Genomic DNA, 20,042 nt, shown 5'->3' on the forward strand with positions numbered 1-20,042 from the left:
AAATGTATTCACAATGTATTCACAATGTTCTCACAGTGCCAAAATGTATTCGAAATGTATCCATAATGTAGTCACTGTTTGCCCACAATGTATTCACAATGTATTCACAGCGTGTCCACAATGTATTCACGATGTGTCCAAAATGTATTCGCAGTTTGCCACAATGTATCACAGTGTATTCACAATGTATTCGTCGTGTGTTCATAATGTATTCACAATGTGTCCACAATGTATTGAAATATATTCAGAATGTATGCCCAATGTGTTCACAGTGTATTCACTGTGTATTCACAGTGCGTTCACAATGTATTCGCAGTGTGTTCATAATGAATACACAATGTATTCGCAGTGTGTTCATAATGAATACACAATGTGTCCACAATGTATTCACAATATGTCCCCAATGTATTGAAAATGTATTTAAAATGTATTCACAATATGTCCCCAATGTATTGAAAATGTATTTAAAATGTATTCACAATATGTCCCCAATGTATTGAAAATGTATTTAAAATGTATTCACTATGTGTCCACAATGTATGAACAATATATCCACAATGTATTCACAATGTGTCAACGATGTATTCACAATATATTCACGGTGTTCTTATCACCTTCCCATGGCTTATATATAGACAAATGTCATTCGTCTAGAATCCATATGTGAATGTGTTGTTTTTTCTGTCGTATTTACTCCATGTGAAATGAAAGCTTCGTTTTCGTACGGAAAATCTTAACCACTTTGAGACCTCATCTATCAGGTAACATTCTGTCTGATTAGGTTATTCTTGGACATGGGTGTCGCTTTTTCTGGTTTACATTTCGGTTGTCATAGTTACGGCAAATACCTCGGTTGTCATAATTACAAAGCCTGGGCCCAGACTACAGATTTCTGTTGTGATTTCTGATACTTTTATTTTGGTGCAATCATTAATGTCGTCTCGTTCTTGTTAGTTTAAGTTCAAGTTATTTAAAGGTTAATAGCTTTCGTGTCAGTGACTACACGTAAAAGGAAAACGCGTGGCAGTGTGTCATAACGCGCCATGGATATTTAATAATGTCACAGGCCCGTGAAGATCCGGAGTGGAACAGGTCTTGCGCAACCCATGCTTGCAGTAAGAGGCAACTGTGCTCGTCGTAAAAGGCGACTATGCTTATGTAAGAGGCTACCAACGGGATCGGGTGGTCAGGCTCGCTGACTTGGTTAGTGCATGGCATCGTATCCCATTTGCGTGGATCTATGCTCATGATGTCAATCACTGGATTGTCTGGTCCAAGCTCGATTATTTACACACCGCCGTCATACAGCTGGAATATTGTTGAGTGCGGCGTTAAACAACAAACAAACAAATAATAAGGTCAAAGTGCTATTTTGTTGGAAGGGTTATGAAGTCATTATTTACGGCCATGCACTGTTATTAGTCGGCTCTTATGGCAACTTGGCATTCGTGACCAACTCGTGTTATTCCGGGACAAGCCGAACAGCGACTCGTGCCCCACTCGTGGCCATTTTGCGACCGGGTTCCGTCTTAGCGCAAACGGGCATACCTAAAACAATTGTCAACTCGTTGTGAAATGGTTCACATATATTTCCCCATATATTATATATATTTCAGATGGAATTTTAAGCACCTCGGGACATGCGGAATTATACAGTATGATTGAACACATTTAACTGTATCTTGGGTTTATTTTTAGATTCAAGACGTATGTAAAATCAAATTATTTCTGAGGGATTCTTTGACGATGAACTTGAAATCATACGCGCATTCTGATTGGTTTGTCGTATTTTCGCACATAACATTCATCGATAGGGGGACGAGTCTTCTTGCAGGTAACGGAAAGGGGCGAGTGGTGACGAATGCCAACTTGGGTACTGAGGGCCTTGTCTGTCCAGGGTTGAGGTAGGTGAAAGAAAGTTTAACGTCGCGATCTAGATTGTTGCACTTATAGAGCGACGCCTAAGCCGATTTTATAGTGCTAGCTCACTGAGATACCATGCCGCAGTTTAACATGTATATCCCACTCATACACCGTATACTGACTCCGAGCCGACCAGTCCCTGATTTAGCCCCTTAACGCCTTTTGGTATGACGCGGCCAGGTATCAACCCAGGACTTCCCGCTCTCCGGGTAGACACGCTATCCACTAGACCACGTAGGCGGTCCTGTATGTCCAGGGACCCCACTGGGCTCCGCTCTCCGAGGTCACACTACTCGGCTCTCATGCCATATAACATTTCATCGCTTATCTCGAATTCGAGATAAACATACATAGCGCTATCTCGAACCTTGGACTCGGTCCCAACTTTAACTTAACTACAGATTTGTGTACCTTTATTTTGAAGTTGGCATTGCCACATTAACAGTTTTGAGAAGCGCAAATAAGCATTTCACAGAGATGTTAGCAGTTCTCCTTAAACAGGCTGTGGCACCCGGTAAGAGGTAAAAAACAAACACTTGCAACATTGCGTATGTTAGTTTCATCCACAAAAGCCTGTCCCTGAATTTTTTCATTAAAAACTATTATTTAAAAATCACGTGCAACAATTGACAATCCTACAAGTTATACATGCAAACATATACATTTGTCACACCCGTCATTGATTATTTCCGGCGGAACACATTTCAATTAGTCCCCGCATACACCTGTTACATTGTTACTTTATCGTGTATGTAATCGTACTGCTATGGTCGTGAAATACTCAATCTGTTACTCGATCTGGCTAGCTTGCTGTTCATGCTACATTAACACGAATGTCCGGATATCTCGAAGTTACAACGCGGTTCCGCGAGTTTCCGCTTAGTCGGGGTCGGACTGTATACCACAACGTGTCAGTCTCATGTGGTAGGAGGCGTTTACAAAACTCATTCTCACTCACGAACGTGGTTATTTTCTTGACAGACCTGGAAACATAACTAGGAGGAACCGGGATTCGAACCCACTAGCATGGGTTTCAGGTGCACCGTAGGGTCTCAACTCTGCACAGCGGCTTGCATCGACGTAGATAACCGGGCCACCCGTTCCCCCTTGATGACACCAGAATTCGACTTCAAACTTCCGGACATATATTGATTTTCAAAAATAAGATGTCTCAGATACTCATCAGCAGTCGTGTTTTACGCGATTGTTTTTTTAGTTCTAAAAAGTTTTAAATCAAAATATATTTTTTCAAATAAAACCATGTAGAAATATTCTTTGAGTGCTGATTAAGCGTCGGTACAGTTCATATTTTATATATAACATAAAATATTATCACCTGAAAATAATAAATGTGATAAAATCTCAGTTTAACATTTCAATACAATGCCATACTGGTATAACCATAGACGATATTGTAGGTTAAATATATTCTGAAAGTGACGACTGGTGTACATAAATAATCGATACAACTGAGTGAGCGAGTGAGTGAGCGAACTGTTTTTAACGCTGCTTTTAACAGTATTCCTTTTATCGGTGTCTAGCCGGGAGAGCCACATTTCAGAAATGGCTATCAAAATCACATAAACAAACAAACATCCACCATACCCAGCTCCCTTAGTTCTCCTCCCCAACCCCATCGGCATCTATTCAAAATCTCAAAATTCCCAAATTCTATATAAGCAACCCCTAAACCCCCCTCTTGGGTTGCACAGACCACTTTCGCCCTTTTCGGAAACACATTAAATGGCCTGGCCGGGCCCGTGTGAGATGGAATATGCTGACCACGTGGGCGACCTCCTTCATCTGCAGTAATGACATTAAATCCATTATGATATTCAAATGCTATTTATATTCATCAATGTAAAGTTCTGAAGAATATGTTATCCTTGTTGAATAAAAAATGAGAAAACAAGACTTGTTTTGTTATATACGGTAACCTGTTAGAATCACAAAGCATGTTTTGACAGCATAGCCGCGAGAGCCACATTATACAATCACGCAACCATAACCATTGCCGCGAGAGCCACATCAATTTGGGCTATCTATTTTCGAAATGTGGCTTTGCCGGCCTGTAACCCTTTTATCCTGTGTCGCTGTACGTGGGAGGAAAGCCCAAAGTGATGCAGGTCTCAAGACGTTTACAACTTTGGTGAAACCCACGAGCACGGGTATGGTGCTGACAAATCTAGAAACATAATTGGGGTGAACCGGGGTGAACATGAAATAAGGAGGTTTTTAATCGCGTGGTATTTTTTCTTATCATCCAACACTTTAGTTAATAAATGTGCAATGATAGTTTCAATAAGAAAACTAGTCACTGTGCGAGGGGATAGTTTTAAACCTTCAACTTATCATCACAAGCCCCTTTTTCATATTTTCATAATTAACAAGACCGACAATATTTATAAAAGATCTCATCACCAAAAAATACCCTACAGATTTGAAAACAAATCCGAATTCAAGATATCACAAAGACCTATTCGATGCCTTGACTGACAAATCTCTACAATCTTCCTCACAAGAAGGACATATATGTTATAAAATCATCATAAGATATTCAGCTACGATATGTGAATCTTACGAAATTATTACATCTAAATGTAAAACATTCCAACATTCCACAAAGACAAAAAGACTGCCTCACCTGATGTCTGCGTGGTTGACGCGAAATGCGCTCCGTCATTTCACCGCGCACGGGCATTGTGTGTGCGCACATGTTCATGGCTAATTGCTAACGGAAGTTAAATATAGACGTTGCTAGCAGCTGTCATAAAGCAAGCAACAACCCCTGTCGATAAATGTGATCCTTGTTTCAACTTTAATATCAACTCGATATGAAACGTGATAGCGCTTAGGGCTATCTCAACGCAATGCCTGCTTTCGTGTTATTCTCTCCGCTTATACATGATGGCGCATTAGTGATGTTTTAGCAGGTAATAACCAACGCAGGTAGAAATGGCCTTGCTGAGAGGAGTACTAATAATATCCATCAGCTATTAGGTCAGATTCCCATTGGAATTGACCTAGAGTAGGTATATGAATCATAATCAGTTGTTATAGGAGGAGACTCGACAATACCACGGAGGATTCACGTTTTATTCCGATTTTTACAGGTAATAGGTAAGGTGGATTTGGGAATCCAAGCAGCGTTTAACGGGTTATACATTACCCCGGGTTCGTGGACCAAGGGTCATAGTCGGTTTTAATCTTGAGTTCGAATCCAAAACCAGTGTATCCCAGGCACTAAGGCTTAGAGAGATGGCTGTTGCACAGATGGCGATATTCGGTTGAAAAGGAACTTCTGAGATAAGTTAACAATTGAAATGTTTCACGTTTCATGTTAGATTTGTTTGTTTGTTTGTTGTCCAACGCCGCAATATTTCCAGCTATATGACGGCGGTCTGTAAATAATCGAGTCTGGACCAGACAATCTAGTGATTGACATCATGAGCATCCATCTACGAAATTGGGATGCAATGAAATGCCTCAACCAAGTCAGCCAGCCTGACCTCTAACGACAAGCATGGGTTGCTGAAGACCTATTCTACCCCGGATCTTCGCGGGTGCTAGTTTGGTGTAAGGTATTTCCATCTTTTTTTTTCCATTCAGAATGTGTCTGTTTACAGACCGCCTTGATACAGAATGAATACTGCTGGAAGAGTGTGTGGAGCTGGTAAAATAAACTAAGCGGCAAAAGAAAGAATATGACTGCCCAGGAACAGGTACCAAAAAACACCTCACCCGAACGCGCCAGCTTTGACGGCGCTCGTGCCGTGACAAAAAAATGGTGAAACAGGTTTCCCGGCTATGGCATAAACTGCACGTGCGTGATAGCTGTATGAATGCGTTCGCCTGCAGGGTATAACCACACATGATGAAAGCACACAAAAGAAATGCCACGATTGTCACAGGAGCACAGAGAGAGAGAGACATCGGTATGGTCGAAATGGGGGCAACACAGGTCCAAATTGCCAGAAGGTTTGGTTGTACACCATTGACAGTAGCCAGGCTGATTCAACGGTACATGCAGACAGGGAGGACACGGGACAGGCCTAGAACCGGACGACCCCGAGTGACAACACCACTGGAAGACGGTCAGATACGGCTCATTCACCTGCGAAACAGATTCGTAACGGCGACGGCGACGGCGACGGCAGCAACAGCGTTGGGACATCCAATTAGCCAACGTACAGTACTACGACGACTTCGTGCTGCTGGAATTTCGAGCGTATCGTCCTTTCCGTGGAATGGTACTGACTGCTCAACATCGACGCCTGAGACTGCGAACGCGAGGCAGGTTCGACGCTGGCAAGTGAGAAATTGGCTGTTTACTGATGAAAGTTGGTTTAACTGGTTTCGAAATGACGGCAGAGAACGAGTTTATCGTCGCAGAGGGGAACGTTTGGCTGCGGTGTGTATTCGAGAGGTCCATCCATTCGGCGGGGGAGGTGTCATGGTGTGGGGCGGTATTTGTGGAGATCAGAAGACTGATTTGGTGTTTATACAGGGAAACCTGAACGCTGTGCAGTACAGAGACCAAGTGTTGCAGCCAGTTGTGCTTCCGTTCTTACAAAACCAACAGCAGGGGACATTGTTTCAACACGACAATACCAGGCCCCATACTGCAAGACTGACTCGGAACTTTCTAAACCAGCAGAACGTTGACGTTTTGCCCTGGCCTGCCCACTCACCCGATATGAATCCTATTGAACATCTGTGGGACCATCTTGACAGACAGATTAGAGCACGCCATCAGCCTCCCGTCAACAGACAATAATTGCAGCAGGCCCTGAGAGACGAGTGGCAACGGATTCCAGTCCACGTCGTCAGAAGACTGACGTCATCGATGAGGCGGCGTATCACAGCATGCATTGAGGCAGGTGGAGGTCATACACGCTATTGAAGGCAACTGTGTCGACAATGAACTTGTAGTGTGTCTGACAATTTTTTGGTGACATTTCAGACAACTTTTGAAAATGAAATTTCTTACCCCACCATTGTTTACCTTGAGCTTACATTACCTGTGATTGCACAATTTCAGTCAAACTGTGGTTGATCAATCATTTGTTACCCTTCCCTAGATTTTAGTATAATTCACAACAAAATCTCTTCTTGTTATTTTTTTATCGATCCTGGAACTCGACCTATACTTTCTCTTGCCGCCCAGTTTACTATATATGTCTTTAAACCTTTTGTGAGTATATTTTCCGGAATAATGTTCACACATTAATTGTCTTTATTAAATACGAGGTTACGCTACTGGTCCAGGGTTTGGTTGTCGATTACCTTTCAGTCATCGCGTTAGTAGCGAATCAAACGCCCAACGATCGCGACAAGACGTCTCAACCAGTTATGAAATAATGCCCCGCGATCGCGACAAGACTTCGCGTTAGTAGCGCTAAACAAACGCCCAACGATCGCGACAAGACGTCTCAACCAGTTATGAAATAACGCCCCGCGATCGCGATAAGACTTCGCTTTAGTAGCGTCAAACAAACGTAGCACGCTAGCGTCAAGATTTCGCACACTTACCGATATTAAAACATCCATGCAAAGTCGAAAAGTATTCGCATCTTGGTCGAGACCTTGAGGTTTTTCTGATGGCAGTCGTGTAAATCAAATCCATACCATTGTCACAATCTGGAACAGGCAATATTTCTAAAGGAAATGTAATAAACCGAGTGGTTTCGAATACACCCACGCCTTGTTGTTCTTTCGGTCAGTACAGCTTCGGTGCCATGGTAACGTATACATGATTGGATCGATGCTGATGATCATTTGTTAAACCTTATATTTCCGCAGATATGGTTTCTGATTCATCTGCAACCATCTCACTTATTGATCATCAGTGACAACACATCATCTCTGGCGCATGGACCTGCAAACATCAGGGAATCAATTACCTGTAACCACGAATCTTAATACACAGTAGAATCTCAGCGGTATTTTGCATTGGGTTGAGGAACAGGCATATAAAACAGTATGGAATTAAGGATGTCATGACGATAATTAAGAATTTGCTAATTTGACACAAGTAATCAGAGATACTCCAATCGCGGCTTTCTAATAGTATCTTTCCGTTTCGAGTTGTCTCCTGCGGAACAGAGTCTGTCATCACAGAGCAGCCCCGGGAAATATCAGCTTACAAGAGCGAGATCCCTTTCTTGTAAAATAATATAAAACCCATCTTACGAAGTAATAGTCCCCCCCAGGGGAGTCATAAATACTCGACATATCAGTTTTCAATATATTTGAGATTCCCTTCTCATTGCGAGTTATCACGTATTAATACTGACATAAAAAAAATTAAATGAAGACAAGAAGTGCATGCAATCAATTTGTTTTGTTTTTATTTGATTGGATCACAAGCGGTAAAAGGAATAGATTAAGGATAGTCCGAACTAGTACAAGCAGCCACACACACACACACACACACACACACACACTAATCTTGGACGCGACGTTGAACCCCATTTCATCTCTCCTATAATGTACAAGAAAACATTGATGCAAAGCATCAAAGTTCCCCGCCATATGTGATGCCTCACAAACGCATAATTATGATGTTACTGAAAGGCATTAAGGAGCATAATTATATTAACCACAAATAACACAACGCTGTTGTGGAAAAAAATATTATTTATTTTGAGTATGGGGCAAAACAGTTGATACATTTGCATAGGGAAGGTCTATTTAAAAATAGTTTTTTAAAGCCGCACTCAGCAGTATTTCAGCCATATGACGGCGGTCTGTAAATAATCCAGTCTGGACCAGATCATCCAGTGATTGACACCAAGAGCATCGAACTACGCAATTGGAATATGATTTTTTGCATCGACCAAATCGTCGAGCCTGACTAACCAATCCTCTTCGTCGCCTCTTACGGCAAGCATAGGTTGCTGAAGACCTATTCTAACCTGGGTCTTTATTTAAAAAGTAGATCGAAGGAAATGGAAGCAATTTCTGGCACAAATGTAAACATGTGGAAATAGTATCAAAATAGTATCAAAAATAATGTAAATGAAAATACTAAGGGCTCCATATGGCAAAAAAGTCATACTAGATAAGGTCTTTTGGTCACAACTCAAAATATTATCGCGTAGTTGGAGAACATTTCAATACCTGGACTAATCAATAACGGAGATTCCTCGTCTCTTGTTTTACGTTTTTTGGTCAGTTTCTTTTTCGTATTTCTTTCTTTCAAAGAATAGTAATTGTGATCATGATGAGTTGAGTTACTTGGTATTTTTTCTATGTACTGTTTTTTATCCAGTGTCAGTAACTGTTGTGGAATGTGGTTTACTTGTAACAATGACTGGTTTGAGTTCATATGATGATGATTGATTGGTTTGTCGTTTAACGCCGCACACAGCAATATCCCAGCTATATGACGGCGTTCTGTAAATAATCGAGTCTGGACCAGACAATCCAGTGCCTTATATCATGAGCATCGATCCACGCAATTGGGATCGATGCCATGCATCAACCAAAGCCTGACCATCCGATCCCGTTTGTCGCCTCTTACGACAAGCATAGTCGCCTGATATACTGTTAAAATGTAACATAACAATTCATCCATACTACTAAACAGAAGTAAAACCGCTTGTCCATTCGGATCAATCTGACCCAAACCATTCCGTTAATGAGAGTCAAATAATGCATACGAATCAAAATCCGTAAAAATTGCAATGGAGACATCATTAAAAGTTACCAAAAGTGACGGGGATATCAATATTGCTTTTTGAAATGATTCTATGAAATTTGTTTTCCCTGCTTCAATATTTGGAGCACCTGTGGCGGAGCCATAAAACTGATCTGTTATGTAGACAATATCGTTTGGGGTGGTGACTGCTTGGAACTGATTATGACCTAAATACCCCTCATAGCCTTCGGTGTTAACTATGTGACTGTAGAGAGCTGTGCCTTCATCCAACAGATTATCGAGGTCAGTGGAACACGGTACAGACGCAAATAGATTTGAGCCATGGGACACAAAATATATGAGTGACCAGAGCTACGGCTGTACATTGAATTCGGTTGAAAAATACTACAGCCTTGATGCAAATTCGCCGACACACTACTCCGATTTTGGTTTGACTTTGATACCAAACGTTTCACATGTGGCTGTGTGCGGTGCACTGATTCAAAAAATCACGGGGGACTGGGTTAATTCAAAATACGGAATATAACTATTCCAAATATTTCCAGTGAACATGAGCATCCAAACAATCAAAAGTGTGGTATGTAGAATGTGGAATTCAGCCATATTACATTTAAATTGAGATGTCGTCGTTGTTCATGAATAAGCATATTCAGAAAATATGTTTTATTATGCTGTTATTTACGATCTCCGGAGCACAGTTCTTCTTTTGTATACACCGTGAAAATCAGAAAATTAGTCCTTGAGGGAAAAAGGACATCGGATTACACATGAATGGTTTAATAATGTCAGCTAATGACCAGAAACGGTCAGATGCATTAATTTAACTACATAAAGACGATTTTGAAGTATCTCTTATTGCTGGAAAAGAATAGCATCAACATTCGACGCACATGATTTGTATGTTTTGTTTCCGTAAATGCGTGGCTTGAAATTTCAAATAAACCAACATGTCGACATACATGCCACAAATTTAACGTTTCCCGTATACTTCCCCGCCCTAAGGGCGGGGAAGAATAAGGTTCAATTTCACGATGCCTTGTGAAGCTATTCCTTTGTAGTACATCATGATTTTTTACACACTCCATAATTGTAATTCCCTGACTGATACGCTTCTCGTGACTGATGCCGATTTATAGTGCTAGCCAACGGAGAAACCATGCCGCAGTTTGACATGAATACCCAACTCACAGTATACTGACTCCGAGCCGACCAGTCCTTGTTTTAGCCCCTTAATGCCGAGCGCAACACAGGGTAACAACAAGTACCATCTCTTGACGTCTTTTGGTATGACGCTTCCGGGATCGAATCCCGAACCTTCCGCTCTCCGGGCGGACGCTTTACCATTAGACCACGGAGGCGGTTTATACCATATAAACATGACGCAACGCATATACAAACAGGAACTTGTCTGATCCTTATTGCAGCGCGTGACATATCTAACGCTTATATTCGGGAATGAAAAATATTGTCGTGCGCCGAATTGAGTAATATTTGTTGACAGAAATAATTAGGTTTGGTCGGTAAAGTGTCAAAAACCGTTTTCGTCCTCTGACCTATGACCCCGAGTGTGTTGATAAGAAAGCAAAGTATGCAAGTATTTTCGTTTTAATTAAAAAGACACACATGGCATGGTTACCGTTGCGCACAGATGCACGACGGACCCACCAAAGCAACAGTTACTGTTGGTAGATCGATCAGCTTAATTTTTTAATATCTGTCAATGCAAGAAAGAATTAAAGACAAAGTTGGACACTTTATCACATCAGTTTTGTTTTATAATGTTCTTTGTTCTTCATACACCATTATAATCTCAATGATACATTCATATCAAATTATAAGGATACTTTTATCTTAGTATTATAGTGTTCTATCTTTGAAATAAACTTAAGTTCCATTTTAGTCCAAGAATTAGTCAACGTGTAGAGACTAAACTTTACACACATGATTTTGACGATATACACTTTCATAAAAACTAAAAGTTGTTTTGCTTTGAACTTGATACACACATGATTAAAGTGGATAAAGATGACCCCATACGCTCTGCCGGGACATGAAAGTAAAAACTGATCACGTGGTATGTAGTAAGACATGTGATTGGTCAGGAAACACGGAACACTTTAAGACTAACTTTAAGTGTCATTTTCTTGATAGAACAAAATAATTCTGTGAATTGTGGTTTTACTATTGCTCAAATGAGAATATTTTTTGCACAGCCGGAAAGATCAGAACCTGCGCTTTCCAACGGTACCAATAACTCAATTTGAGTATAGTCAATTACAGCATAATTCTGATGCCGCGAACTGTTTACATCAAGTACATGGTCATGTAGGGCTGACGGGTTTGAGCGGGGCTCCAGCAATCTAGGCTGGTCGTAAGAGGTGATTTAATGAGCGGATGGTCAGGCTCGCTGAGATGGTTGATGGCGTGTCAACGCACTTTTCCGGCCTTAATTGTTGCTGGTAATATTATTGGCTGGATGTTGGCTGCATCATATAGCTGAAGTATTGCTTGGCATTAAACAAACAACAAACACACACACAACATGATTTGTCTCTCATGTTGTTTTCTGTCCTGTACCCATGACTGCTTAATGACTTTTCTTCTCTCAGTCACACAGATTTGTTTCAAACAACAAACACACACTCAACATGATTAGTCTCCCATGTTGTTTTCTGTCCTGTACCCATGACTGCTCATTGACTTTTCTTCTCTCAGTCACACAGCTTTGTTTCAAACAACAAACACACACACAACATGATTTGTCTCCCATGTTGTTTTCTGTCCTGTACCCATGACTGCTCATTGACTTTTCTTCTCTCAGTCACACACTTTTGTTTCAAACAACAAACACACACACAACATGATTTGTCTCCCATGTTGATTTCTGTCCTGTACCCATGACTGCTCATTGACTTTTCTTCTCTCAGTCACACAGATTTGTTTCAAACAACAAACGCACACACAACATGATTTGTCTCCGATGTTGTTTTCTGTCCTGTACCCATGACTGCTTAATGACTTTTCTTCTCTCAGTCACACAGTTTTGTTTCAAACAACAAACACACACACAACATGATTTGTCTCCCATGTTGTTTTCTGTCCTGTACCCATGACTGCTTAATGACTTTTCTTCTCTCAGTCACAAAGCTTTGTTTCAAACAACAAACACACACTCAACATGATTTGTCTCTCATGTTGTTTTCTGTCCTGTACCCATGACTGCTTAATGACTTTTCTTCTCTCAGTCACAAAGCTTTGTTTCCAACAATATACACACACAACATGATTTGTCTCCCATGTTGTTTTCTGTCCTGTACCCATGACTGCTCATTGACTTTTCTTCTCTCAGTCACACAGCTTTGTTTCAAACAACAAACACACACACAACATGATTTGTCTCCCATGTTGTTTTCTGTCCTGTACCCATGACTGCTCATTAACTTTTCTTCTCTCAGTCACACAGTTTTGTTTCAAACAACAAACACACACTCAACATGATTTGTCTCCGATGTTGTTTTCTGTCCTGTACCCATGACTGCTCATTGACTTTTCTTCTCTCAGTCACACAGCTTTGCTTAAAACAACAAACACACACTCAACATGATTTGTCTCTCATGTTGTTTTCTGTCCTGTACCCATGACTGCTCATTGACTTTTCTTCTCTCAGTCACACAATTTTGTTTCAAACAACAAACACACACACAACATGTTTTGTCTCCATGTTGTTTTCTGTCCTGTACCCATGACTGCTCATTGACTTTTCTTCTCTCAGTCACACAGCTTTGTTTCAAACAACAAACACACACACAACATGATTTGTCTCCCATGTTGTTTTCTGTCTTGTACCCATGACTGCTTAATGACTTTTCTTCTCTCAGTCACACACTTTTGTTTCAAACAACAAACACACACACAACATGATTTGTCTCCCATGTTGTTTTCTGTCCTGTACCCATGACTGCTCATTGACTTTTCTTCTCTCAGTCACACAGTTTTGTTTCAAACAACAAACACACACTCAACATGATTTGTCTCCCATGTTGTTTTCTGTCCTGTACCCATGACTGCTTAATGACTTTTCTTCTCTCAGTCACACAGTTTTGTTTCAAACAACAAACACACACACAACATGATTTGTCTCACATGTTGTTTTCTGTCCTGTACCCATGACTGCTTAATGACTTTTCTTCTCTCAGTCACACAGCTTTGTTTCAAACAACAAACACACACAACATGATTTGTCTCCCATGTTGTTTTCTGTCCTGTACCCATGACTGCTTAATGACTTTTCTTCTCTCAGTGACAAAGCTTGTTTCAAACAACGAAAGTCTAATAAATACTCAGCACTTCACAAATACTATATAATTATCATATTTGTTGTTAAAAACATTAGTCACCATTTTAAGTCTGAGATCTCGATAGGCGTGCGCGAGACCTTAGGACTACTATTAAGGAACCCCCTCAGTAGTCTGGAGGTAGAGCATCCGCCGGGAGAGCTGAATGGCTGGAGTGCGATCCCCTGATCGAGTCGGGTATTTGTGTTAAACTGCGACGTGGTATCTCAATGGGCTAGCAACATAAACTCGGCATTAGTCCGGACTAGTACAAGCAGACAGACAGACGCACACACGCACGCACGCACGCACGCACGCACGCACGCACGCAAATTTCCTCCTCATTTAATCTCATGTCATTAAGACCAGGATTTCCTGATTCCCTGCAGTGGGCACGCCGATCTTTGGGGCTCCCAATGTGTCAGTGAGGCAGCGAGGAATATGCTATTAATCAGCAGGAATCTAATGGACAGATAGGTTTGTTTGTTTGTTGTTTAACGCCGCACTCAGCAATATTCCAGCTATATGACGGCGGTCTGTAAATAATCGAGTCTGGACCAGACAATCCAGTGATCGACATCATGAGCATCGATCCACGCATTTGGGATCGATGACATGCATCAACCAAGTCAGCGAGCCTGACCATCCGATCCCGTTAGTCGCCTCTTACGACAAGCAGTCACCTTTTACGGCAAGCGTGGGTTGCTGATGACCTATTCTACCCCGGATCTTCACGGTTCGAACAGATAAGTGAGAGTGTCAAATACAAATAGCCTACCTTGTGGGTTCTGTCGGAATATCCTCATATTCATCACCAAGGTATGAAATCCCGGAGCGCACATTGTCACGTTGTCGCACTGTCGTGTTGTCGCCTTACAAAAACAAGCAAAAGTGTCAAAATTTGCCAAAGCGCGAAAATGTGACAGTGCGTCAATGCGACAATGTCCCTTCAGGGATTCCATATCAAGGCCATGCATAAAGAAGAAGCTTGACACGGATACTTTTCCGAACCCGTAGGGCCGGTGGTCAAAACTAGAATTAAAATAAAACTCTGAATTGAAATCCATGGTCCGTGTGCAGGGCGGCGTGTCATCTGTCATGATAGGGGTCGTGCGTTCGAACGTTAGGTTTGGGGGTACCGAGTATCGAACCCAATACACGCACACCACACAAACAAATACGCGCGCACGCACACAGACCACAGACACACACAAACGCGCGCGCACACACAGCCACACACCACATACACACGCACACACAGACTGACACACCACATACACACCCTACACACATACACACCCTACAAACACAATCGCAGACACACATATGTGCACACAGACACACACACCACATACGCACAATCACATACACATACGCGTGCACACACACACAAACACACGCTACATTAAAATCTTCAGCGTTATTGTTAGACCCCATTACACCCCCAATCGAAGCAAATTTGGGCTTTTCCTTGGAGATATGAAACACGTCGCACTATTCTCGTCTTGTAGAGAGGACCTGTATACACTCACCCCGTACTGTCCCGTGAAGATCCGGGTTAGAACTGATCCCCAGCCGGTCGTAAGAGGCGACTAAATGGATCGGGTGGTCAGACTGGGTGACGTTTTTAGACAGCGTGTCTTCGTTCCATGAAGGCGTGGATCGTTGTTCACAATGCCATTCACTGGATTGTCTGGCTCAGACTCGATTTTTTTCAGGCCATCGTCATATAGCTGAAATATTGAGTGCGTCGTTAAACAACAAACAAACAAAAAACACTCGTAAGTGGGATAGCAACCAACTCGCTCTGGCTATTGGTGATGCTAGCGAGGGCTACCGGTGGGTGGTCCAGAACACATCCGATTGAGAGCTCCACGTGGACATCTATGCTATGTCACAGGATAAAGAAAAAAACAACTGAAGTAGACCGTTTTGCGCATGTGGGCAATATACAGAGATCCTATTTTGTCCTGTGATCGGAGTGAGTGACAGTTCGGGAAAAGTCAGTCAAGTGAGTGAATTGGCGGAGTGAGTGAGTGAGTGAGTGAGTGAGTGAGTGAGTTAGCGAGTGAGTCGTGGAAAATGTCAGCAACGAACCACACACTCGAGGTACAATATCTTGGAGCTTCTCATGTCATACAGGCAAGGACAGGATTACAGTATCAATCGGGGCGACCACACCGCAGTCACATCGGCGAGATCGGCACATATGCTGCAATGATCAAAGACGTGTGGCCTCCGATGTGCGGAGTTGCGTCTCAGCAAAATGCAGTGGTCATGGGTTCGAATCCAAACTTCCCCTGTCACCACAATACCCGTGCTCGTGGGGTTTTCGGGAGCGGTAATGCCTATGATATCCGTCAGTTTGGGCAGTTTTGATATTTATTTATAAATATGGTATATGGGGTTGGGAATTCAATTGAAAAAGAAATTGGTCACTACAGGAAATATATCGGCAAACAGATGCAGAGTCAAGGGTGGACGAGAAAAAAATAATTCATATCAAACGTTTATACATCGCTTTAAAATATAGTCATGTTAACCCTCAAAGAAGGGAATGGGCACTTCTCCCAGGTGCAGCCTGGGGATTGGAGCGTTCGCCCGTCACGCCGAAGACCCGGGTTCGATTCCCCACATGGGTACAAAGCCCATCTCTGGTGTTCCCGCCGTGATATTGCTAAAATCGGCGTAAAACCTCACTCACTCACTCACTCACTCACTCACTCACTCACTCACTCACCCACCAACTCACTCACTCACTCACTCACTCACTCAGCATGTGTTGCGTGTCGAGGTCATTTCACAATCGCATTATGGACATTAATATGTCGATCGTAACAACCTCCGTTGAGCGTGGTTGAGCGTGGTCTGTGACATGTGTCACACTATCAACTGAATCAATAACCAATTACACAAATGTATTCATGCTCCCGCGTCTACAGGATACGCGTTTGTCCCCTAAGCATGTACACGTATAACACAGTATATGTGCCTTCTGGTGACGTCACATGGAAACAGATAACCATTACAAATTAAGAAATGATATTCAGTCACAAACAATATTTGGAAAGACTCTCTGCAGTGAGTCCTCTCTTCCGGCTACCACCCACCTCTGGAATCTGTTACGTACGCTGGGTTTTTTTAAAAAGCATTTAATACTTCTGAAAATTGTAAAATTATATACTTATATTAAATTAAATTATGGTACTCGATGTTGTCAAGTTGCCCGTGCTCGTATAAGATATGTATGTTGTGGTCTTAATAGTCGCAGTTGAAAGACATATTTCAAATACTGCAGCATGTCAGTGCAGTAGTGAGTTTAACGCCGCTTTTAACAGTATTACAGTTATATCAAGGCGTGTCAGCTTAATGTGGGAGGAAAGCCCGAAGTGATGCAGGTCTAAGACGTTTACCACTTCGATGAAACCCACGAGCACGGGTAGGGTGCTGACAAACCTAGAAACATAATCGGGGCGAACCGGGATTCAAACCCACAATCACAGGTTTCTGGCGTGCCCAAGGGACGCAACTCCGCACAACAAATCGCGGCGCCTTAGACGACTGTGCCCCCCGTGCCCCCTCAGTGCAGTCAGTGCTACTGATCGTAACTAACTAACAGAGGGTCAGTCGACTGCTCGACTGGGCCATGGCATAACAAAAGTCATCTGATCGATAACCTTTGTTCGACCACTGTCCAGTTGATCTTGATAATCTATTGATACAAAATACTGACCTACTACACGACTGTGTGGGCTGAGGTAAAATGGATGAGGAGGTGTGAGGAAATTTAACTTTGAAGCATCGCGGATGGCCAAAATACACCGACTTAATAGTTATTGCAGTAGCGATGTTTTTCCTGTGAAAATCGCAAAATAGGTAAAGTAAAGGTAACTTACCAATGATGATGAGGATGCCATACTAACTGAGTTATATGGCCTAAAAAAATAAACATTTGATCAACCCATTTTTAAACACATCTGCACGGAGTAAATTCGTCTACGATCACAACTTTCTCTACAATGTGCAATTCTACTGCCAGCTGTTGCATGTAGCGCCTTTGATATTCAACACACATGGCATCGCCGTTACGGCAGTCGCAGCTTGCAGTGTGTAGTCGCAACGACAAATCAATGAATCCAAGCCGAAAATAAAACTTGCTCCAAATCTATAATCTTTGCTCTCTATTAAATCCTATGTAAATGACAAAAACCGTCTGGTGCATACTGGTCATATTGGATTGTATACTCCCCAGGGCGATGAGCAAGCATCTTGAATTGTCAGGGAGTTAAACGTTGTTCAGTCGTTAACAGCATCAGCATCAGCATCATTATCATTATATACAGGTTTAAAAAAATGCAGCAACGAGGGTTTTGGGTGATCCTTGTCAGCATCGGCTCGGCTCCGTCAAGGAGTGAATGGTCTAACGACGCTTACTCCAAGTTTTCTCTATCAGCATTCATACTCGCACAATAAAGAAACGCAACACCAGCTTTATACTCACATAGTTTTACTGACTCTCAGCCCATCTATCAATGCAGAACAGGATCAGACCGGCCAGACTCGTCACTAAATGGGGAAAACTTAGAACGATCGGCATTCGACTCGATCGATTGCAAACCGCGCTCTCCTCTCCTAATGTTGAAGGTATCATTATATAGTGTTCGGGCCTGGCCTGTCTTTGTCACATGTCACAATACCTCATTTTCATTCGTTAAAAGTTGGATCTGACCATGAACTCATGTGTGTCGTAATCGGAAAAATACCGAAGCCTTCGTGCAAGGCTGATCATCTCTCTCTATTGATTTTGTGACTCACTCCGGATGCTACAAATGAAAATTAAATATCTTGCCTCTCTGCTTGTTTCATTAACTAATGGACGATAACCTGGAACCAATCCAATGATAAATATGAAATGTCAAGAATACTCTTGTGATAAATGTGAAATGTCTTTTATCTATTAATTCCTTTCGAACTAAAAGTTCTTTGTCACAAACTATATCTAATGCAACTCCTCACTGCAGCTATAAACGGTTTAATTTGTTACCATTTTCTAATGTTTTTAGACGCATTTTAACCTTATAACAGTACTAAACCTAAGGCACCGAGAACAATGGGATGTCGGACAACTTGGTACTTGGATTTCGAAAGCGAGGTCTGCATATTTGTCATGTTTTTCATAAATCTTGTCAATCACATCAGTGTCAAAAAGGGACAGAAAATTCAATCATATACTCAACAACAAAAGTTCCTGTGACACCAATATTTTAGTGTATTTTTCAAACAAGTAAAGTTTGGTTTTCAATATTGTAGTACATGTATGGAATCAAGTCACAAAAACGCAACTGCTGCAGAAAAGCATGCATTCCATGCAAAAGTTGACTTACATGCAAGCCCGATGCATTTCACTACCTAAGAATGGGTATAAAAACATGTGCGTTAACGGGATTCCATATGCATTGTTTAGCATCGTGCTGACAACCACTTAGAAAAACAACAAAATTACGCAATTATTCAACAATACGAAATGCCACGCCTGTCCGAAAATGAGCGTCTGCGAGCCAGGATCGAGTCAACGTGATGTTGCAAGACAATTTAACGTCCATAGAAACACCATTTGGTGTTTATGGCAACGTTGGCAACAGACGAATGCAGTCAGAGACCATCCTCGGAGTGGCAGGCCACGCGTAACCAATAATCAACAAGACAACTGGATTCGAACAACACACCTACGAAATCGATTCCAGCCAGCAACAGTGACTGCAAGAAGCATCCCTGGCCTTCGACGAACATCTTCACAAACCGTACGTCGTCGCCTCAGATGTGCAGGGATTGTCGCCAGAAGACCCGCCAGACGTCCCATTTTGACAAGAAACCACCGTCAAGCACGTCTATAGTGGTACAGACAGCGTCTACGCTGGACGGCCTTGCAGTGGGGACAAGTTCTTTTCACTGGCGAGTCTCGTTTTCACCTCAGCCACAGCGATGGACGGATTCGAGTGTAGCGGCGTCGAGGAGAACGTTACGTCAATCATTGTGTCATGGAAGAAGATCGGTTCGGGGGCGGCAGCGTTATGGTATGGGGTGGGATTACAGCAAGACAGAGCACCCGTTTGATAGTGGTA

Source organism: Haliotis rufescens, unplaced genomic scaffold (assembly GCF_023055435.1).
Source record: "Haliotis rufescens isolate VD_foot unplaced genomic scaffold, xgHalRufe1.0.p SCAF_9, whole genome shotgun sequence".
Lineage (NCBI taxonomy): Eukaryota > Metazoa > Mollusca > Gastropoda > Lepetellida > Haliotidae > Haliotis > Haliotis rufescens.